The sequence below is a fragment of the Vitis vinifera genome, chromosome 3, assembly GCF_030704535.1.
Source record: "Vitis vinifera cultivar Pinot Noir 40024 chromosome 3, ASM3070453v1".
NCBI classification, from domain to species: domain Eukaryota; kingdom Viridiplantae; phylum Streptophyta; class Magnoliopsida; order Vitales; family Vitaceae; genus Vitis; species Vitis vinifera.
This window is the reverse complement of record NC_081807.1, coordinates 17,141,271-17,148,590: the sequence shown is the minus strand read 5'-3', so window position 1 is coordinate 17,148,590 and position 7,320 is coordinate 17,141,271.

Genomic DNA, 7,320 nt, shown 5'->3' with positions numbered 1-7,320 from the left:
TTCACCCACCATTATCTCTATTTATTGTAGAGAGTTTCATAACCATTTTTACAATCAAATAACAATTTAGAAGCAAACACAATTTTAAAACTTACTAAAAACAATCTGTCTAAAGTTGTCTTAAAAATAAGTTACATCTAATTAGTTAAAAAAAGAATAAAATTATCAACTAAATAAAATACCCTAACAAAAAAATATTTTATTGTTTTTATTCTTTCTCTTGTGGTAACAATTTTAATGTTTGAAATTATGTGCTTATGTGTAATTTAAGTTAAAAACCAAGTATGAAAATATCAGTAATTATAGATATATCAGTAATTTGATTTCACAAATATATTGGAGATATATCAACAGATGTTTTGATACAAAATATAGGTAAAGTAAAAATTAATGAAAATTATGAAAATATTAAGAAAAACTCTAAAAAAATTATATAAGAAGTAAAAATAGACATTTTAAAGTTATTTTTTTTAAATAATATATATAATTTTTCATATTGATAATAATATCATCTATGTCGATAAAAAAATATAAATTTTATAAGTGTACATTTATTATTAAGTTGCATTATCTATTATTTTACAATAATATTATGATAATATGTCTAATTTTAAAATATATGTAATATCAAAATTATGATCCATTTTAATTTAAATGTGCTCAATGGTATCAAATAAACAATAATATCTGTATATTTTTTTTTTAATATTCATAGTTTTTATATTTAATAAATATATAGATTACATAAAAAAGACAAAATTATGTTTTTATATTTTTGGTAATAAATTAAATCAAATGTAAAAATAAAATAATTAAAATTAATTTATTTAATAATCAAAAAATAAAAAAAATTGACTAAAAATATTGATGAACAGTTTAAACATTAAAAAAATTGAAAATTCGGTAACATCGGTAAAAGATCCGGAAACATCAATGAATGAATGTACTTTCCCGAATTTCACATACATGGATATTGGATATATTGGATATACTAAAGATATATTGACAGTATATCCGGATATTTTAAACATTTGTTAAAAACTTATATATTTTAGGTGATAAAGTATACACAAGAACATTATCCATTATTTATTTTTATTTAAAAAATTTAAATAAAAACAAAATATTCAAAATCATATAATATATATATGTATATTATAATTTTTTTTTTTACCTATTCTTTATTTGGGAAATATAAAAAGAATAAAAATTATATGAAAGTCATATATAGGTGGAAATAAATAAAAAATATATAAAATATTAAAATTGTATTTAAGTGAAGGTTATATGCTACTTAAATCAGTTAGCATAATACTTAACCTAATAAAAAATTTCAATTATAAAATATATTTATATGATCGTTAGTATAAATTTTTTTTTTTCTACTTTCACTCCTCAAGTAGTATTCACTTGGTACGCACATTAAATGCAGGGCATATTATTATGATATCATTAAACATTTTCATTCCAACATCTTTGAATATTTATTGACAAAAATTTGAGATTTTTTCTTTTATAATTTAGATGCAATTAGAGTTAAATAATAAGAAAAATAATAAAAAGAAGAAATTTAATATTAAAAGTTAAAACATTTTTAATAAAACTTAATACTTATTACTTAATAACTTAAAGTTAACTTTTAAATTAAATTAAATTGTTAACTTAAAACTTGTTATTTAATTCTTATTTTAAGTATTAAGATTATTTGATAAAATTAATTTAAAATTTATTCTAAATCATCATACTAACGTATGTAGACCCCTCAATGGACCAAAATGTTTTTTTTATTTTTTATTTTTACCACCCCTCTTTGAGAGCGGCTAGGCATTTCATTTGGAGGAGTGGGGGACGGTTTTTGGAGGAGCCAACCTGCATGGGGTGTGTGGCAAGGATGTGACCAGGCCATGGCGGTGGTTGAAGCAATGGAGCAGAGGAGTAGATGGAGAGGGGGATGGCTGGAAGGAGATAAGAGGCATGTATGAAAATATATAGCTGGAGAATGAAAGAGGTTGGGGAGATAACGAGAGAGAGAGAGATAGAGTTGCAGAACTAGAGGAATTGAAGAAGAAGCAGGGGAGGAGCTCGCCGGTTTTGTCCAGGTATGATTATAGCATGGTTCCTATTTCTCTACTTCACATTGTTCTGTCCTATCTCCTGCAAATTTTGGGTTCATTTTAAGGCTTCATTGTGGACATGATATGTTGTGCATGTTTGTGGAATTTGAGGCTATTTTTTTTTGTAATGTATTTTATGTTTGGTTTTGACCCTATTTCCTCGACTTTGTTTTGGTTCCCTGTGAGATGCCCAATCATGCTTTCATCTCTATTTAGAATGTGTTTGGTTTCACTCACCTGTTTAAGCACGTTGATTAGAGTATGAAACAGGGCTTTGTTGGACGATTTGTTATATTATTTTATCTTCACTCTCCATGCTCTGTTCTTGTTGTATACTCTCAGTTTTTGGTGCTCATTTATGAGGAGAGTGTTAGATTGTGCACATGACCCCCCTAACATTCTTCCAAAAATTTCTCATAAAATTCATTTTTCACCGAAACCAAGTCTCATGCACATGGCTACCTTCAGCTCACCACCCTCCCAACCTTTCATACCCACCGAAACCATCTCCACACCCACCACATTCATCAAACCCATTTTCTCTCACCACCATATCTCCATCACTCTTCTCACCACCTTCTCCATTAACCTAACCCATCCCTTAGTTGCCCGGAGGTACGCGCCGCTACGGAGGCCTTACGCACAGACGGAGACCTCCAAAAACTGTCGTTCGTGGCGTGGTACAACTGCATGGACGTCTTGGACTAACTTGGGGTGTTCTTTGGGTTCCCATATGACAACGTTCGGAACCAGAGAGAGCGCCTAGTTCTTCACCTCGTTAACTCCCAAATGCGCCTCTCTTCGCCGTCGAAAACCGTCGGCTCCCTCGACCTGACCGTGTTCCAAAACTTCCGCAGCAAGCTCCTTAAGAATTACACCTCGTGGTACTCGTATCTTGGCCGGAAATCGTAGGGGACGGAGTATCCGTGGCAAGCATTGAAGAATTGGGATGTGCAGGCAGAACTGTTGACTGTTTTTATCACATGGGATGCTCTTCATTTTCTTCAATCTGTGCGTAATGCTGGTGCTCCAATATACTTGGCTGCCGTGCTTGAGTACCTGGCTGCAGAAGTGTTAAAGTTGCTGTATAATGCATGCATGCACATGTTGCAATTTTTTTTTTTTTTTTGCTTTATTTTTGGGTTGCCAGGATGCTCAAGGCCCATGAATTTCATTCAAAGGCCTCTCTCTCCACCTTGGGCCCACCCCTAAGTGCTCCCACCTTGCATGGTCACCTTAGCACATAATCCCAATAGCCACTTGCCATTTTTTTTTTGTTTATTGATATTTTAATAAATTCCCAAAACTCCAATTTTTTACTTTTAAGTTTTCGAAACTCTTTTCTTTAATTTAATTTTCAAAACTTTTAATTTTCCAAAATTCCCATAACTTCCATTTTCAAATAATTTTTTAAAATTCCGATTCTCCAATTTAATTTTTAAAATTTCCATTTTTAAATAATTCTTCAAATTTCCAATTTTCATATTTATTTAATTATTATTATTATTGTTATTATGATGATGATGATGATGATGATTATTATTATTATTATTATTTTATTTTAAATTCATACTCAAATAATTCTTCAAAATTCTAATTTCCAAATTTAATTTCCAATTTCCAAAATTCCAATTTTCACATTTATTTATTTAATTATTATTATTTTCGTTATTATTATTATTATTATTATTCTATTTATTTTTAAAATTCCATCTTTAAATAATTCTTAAAAAATTCCAATTTCCGAATTTAATTTTTAATTTCCAAAATTCTAATTTTCACTTTTGTTTATTATTATTATTATTATTTTTATTTATTTGTGAAATTCCATCTTTAAATAATTTCCAAGATTCCAATTTTTCATAATTTATTTTCAAAACTCCAATTCTCAAATAATTTTCAAAATTCCAATTTCTTTCAAATTTAATTTCCAAAATTCCAATCTTTAAATTTAATTTTCCAATTTTCAAATAATTTTCGAAACTCCAATTTTTTTCAAATTTAATTTTTAGAATCCCAATTTTTAAAATTTAATTTTCGAGACTTCAATTTTCAAATAAATTTCAAAACTCCGATTTTCTTTCAAATTGTTTTAATTCCTCTCCAGTTTTCAAATATATTTTTTTAATTCTACAACTTTTCATCATTTATTAGGGTTTTGGGTCACCAATAATCCTGATTTTAATAACTCTGCTGCCATTCTCATTTTGGCATGCACTTATACAAATTTTCTTTAATTTTCAAATAATTTTCTGTTTTCCTTGATTTTAAATAAGCAAGAATGAATTTTTCATAATTCCAAAATAATGGAATTTGTGAGACTAATTCATCCAAGATAAATTGGGCTTTGGTAGGGGCCTTACATATGAATTTTCTCTTCTGATTGTCAACTATTATGCTTAATGAATATCGCTTGATCTTTGTCTTGCTATTTGATATGCATGTGATAATTTTATACTTGAACTAACCTTGTTTCCATGATAACTCACTATTACTTGCTGCTAAGGTATGATATCACTCTCACTTTGCTTATTCTTATGCATGATTCATTTTATTATTTGATCATTTCATTGGTATCCATTAATTTCCTTATCAATTGTCACACTTGCTTCACCTTATTTAGCAGAGACCCATTTTTAATGGCTTAGAGGGGTGCTACGGTCTTTACCGTACCTTCCCAATAAGTAACCTGACCCCCGAACCTAAGTTTGGTTTTTCACAGACTGTCTTTTCCAATTAAGGAGTTTCACTTAGGGTTTTCTTTATTATTTTGTTTTCTCTTAAAAAAAATAAAACAAAAATAAGTGGCGACTCCAAGTCTTTTCCAAAAAATAAAATTTTCACCAAATAAATCAAAAGCGAGTTTCGCCATCGAGTGTGAACACATTGTGCGAAAATACGGGGTCCACAAAATGACGACTCCACTGGGGAAAAATAGAGGGTCAAACTTGAACTCAAGTTGAAGCAAATGTGGCATTTGATTAATCAGTTGATGGATACCTTCCCTTTGTGATCCTCTATGCTTGAGTGATCATAGCACATTAAGGATTTTGATGTGGTGATTTTCTATACTTGATTGCTATATCCATTTGTGACATTGGCATGCTGATGATATTGATTGATTATGCTCTTGCCATGATTATTCTGCTCACCTTGACATTCTTCTTGTTGCTTATCTCATTCATCTTGACATGATTGATTCTCTTGGTTGTATATTATCTTGATTATCATGGAGCATGCTATCCTTGCTAGATATTCATCTCGATTATCATATTCTTGCCTAGCTTGTGTATAGATATGAGTGATATACATATGTTTTGCATGATCGTTTGCTGCATGACTTCTCTCATTTCGTGTGATTGCTTGCGTTGCTTGTCTATGTGGGACACACACCTATCCCCTTATCTCCAAGTCCCTAGTCTCGGTCGACCTTGTTTTCCTTGATTTCGTATTTGATATGAGACTTGTTGCTTTGTTTGCTCTTCGACCGAGCTAGTGATTAGAAGTAGGGTCTAGCGATGAGCTATATCTATGTTTGGGAGCATTTTGGAGGTAGTCGACACATTGATGTTGATTGGAGTCCTACCTTTGATGACTTGTATAGCCCAGAGCTAGATTTTATGGATATTTGCATGATCAATGTGTTTCTTTTTTCTACTTTAGCTTCATAGAATTTTTGGATGCACTTTAGTCGACTACTGAGTGCTGAGAGTTGTGAGAGTTTTCACCATAGGAAACCTCATGGGATGTCGAGGCAGTGCATGTGTGGAGGTGATGACCACCTTGCATGGAAGCGCCCCATCTCTTCGGAGGCATGCAAAGGGTTGCGTACCACCGAAGGGTACGATCGCTTTTGCTAGGGATCCTTTAAAGTCCACCCATTTTCTTTTTAAAGCCACCTTGACCTTGTAGGTTGAGCCTTAAACCCTTCAATTAGGACTTCTTTCCTACACATGGTCCACACATATTTATCATCGTAAATTATAATTAGGGCATTGGATGTCGAGTAATAATGGAGGTTATGAAGTAACAAAAAAGATCATGAAGATAATTAGGATAAATAGAGATAAAAAAGTAAAATGAAGATATATACTTAAGAATAAATTAATTTTTTTTTTTACTTATTACTTAAAGTTATTTTTTACTTTAAGTCATACTATTAAATTATTTTATCAAACATACTTAATTTACCTTAAAGACTTAAATTAAGTTATTAAGTCATTTTAAGTTATTAAATTGGTTTATCAAACACCCACATAGTTTCACAATTAAATAATGAAAAGATAATATATATATATATATATATATATATAAAGGTGTAGACCCCAAAATTTGTTACAATTTTATTTTTACATTAATTTTGAGCCTAATTTTAAATCCCGATTACATGTATTATTTTAGGCCCACTTACCCTTCAATTTTTCATTTTCATTATTTTTTAAATTATTTTATTTTATTTTTATTTATTCATTTTATTTGTTATTATTATATTATATTGTATTATATTATATTATATATAAATATATATATTTTTATTATTTATTATTTATTTCTTTCTTCTCTCTCCTCTCTCTTTTCTTCCTTCACCTATCCTCCACCTACCGTCACCTACCTCCCATGCTCTCCCACGTCCAAAAGCCCCCCCCCCCCTCACTCTTCATCATTTTTTTTATTGTTTTTTTTTTCTCCCCAATTGGTTTTCCCCCCATTTTTTCCCTCCCATTCACACGGTTCCCAACTCTCCCCTCTCTCTGGGGGCTCTTCCTTTTTTTTTTTTTTTAGCTTCTAGGGGGGATTTTTTCCTCTGCCCTCATGGGGCCGGCCCCCAATTTTTTTTTCTCTCATTTCCCCCTCCACTCATGCTTTCTCTGCAACTCTACTCCCATTCTCAGCAGGCGCCCCCGATTCACTCCTTTTTATCTCCCCGTTTTCTCCATTTTTTTTCTCCGCAAACGCCGGTGCCCATTTTTATTTTTATTTTTTCCTTTTCCTTTTTTTTTTCTCCATTTTTCCTCCCCAACTTCCCACACACTGCCACTCAACTCTAGGCCTATGCCATTCCTAGTGCCCTTCATTCCCCATTTTCTTATTATTTTTTTTATTTTTAATTTTATTATTATTATTATTATTATTTGTTTTTCAAAAAGCCATCAATCTCACTATCGCCGGTAGGGTCGTCGGCCAATCGCCGCCGGCGAGCCTTACC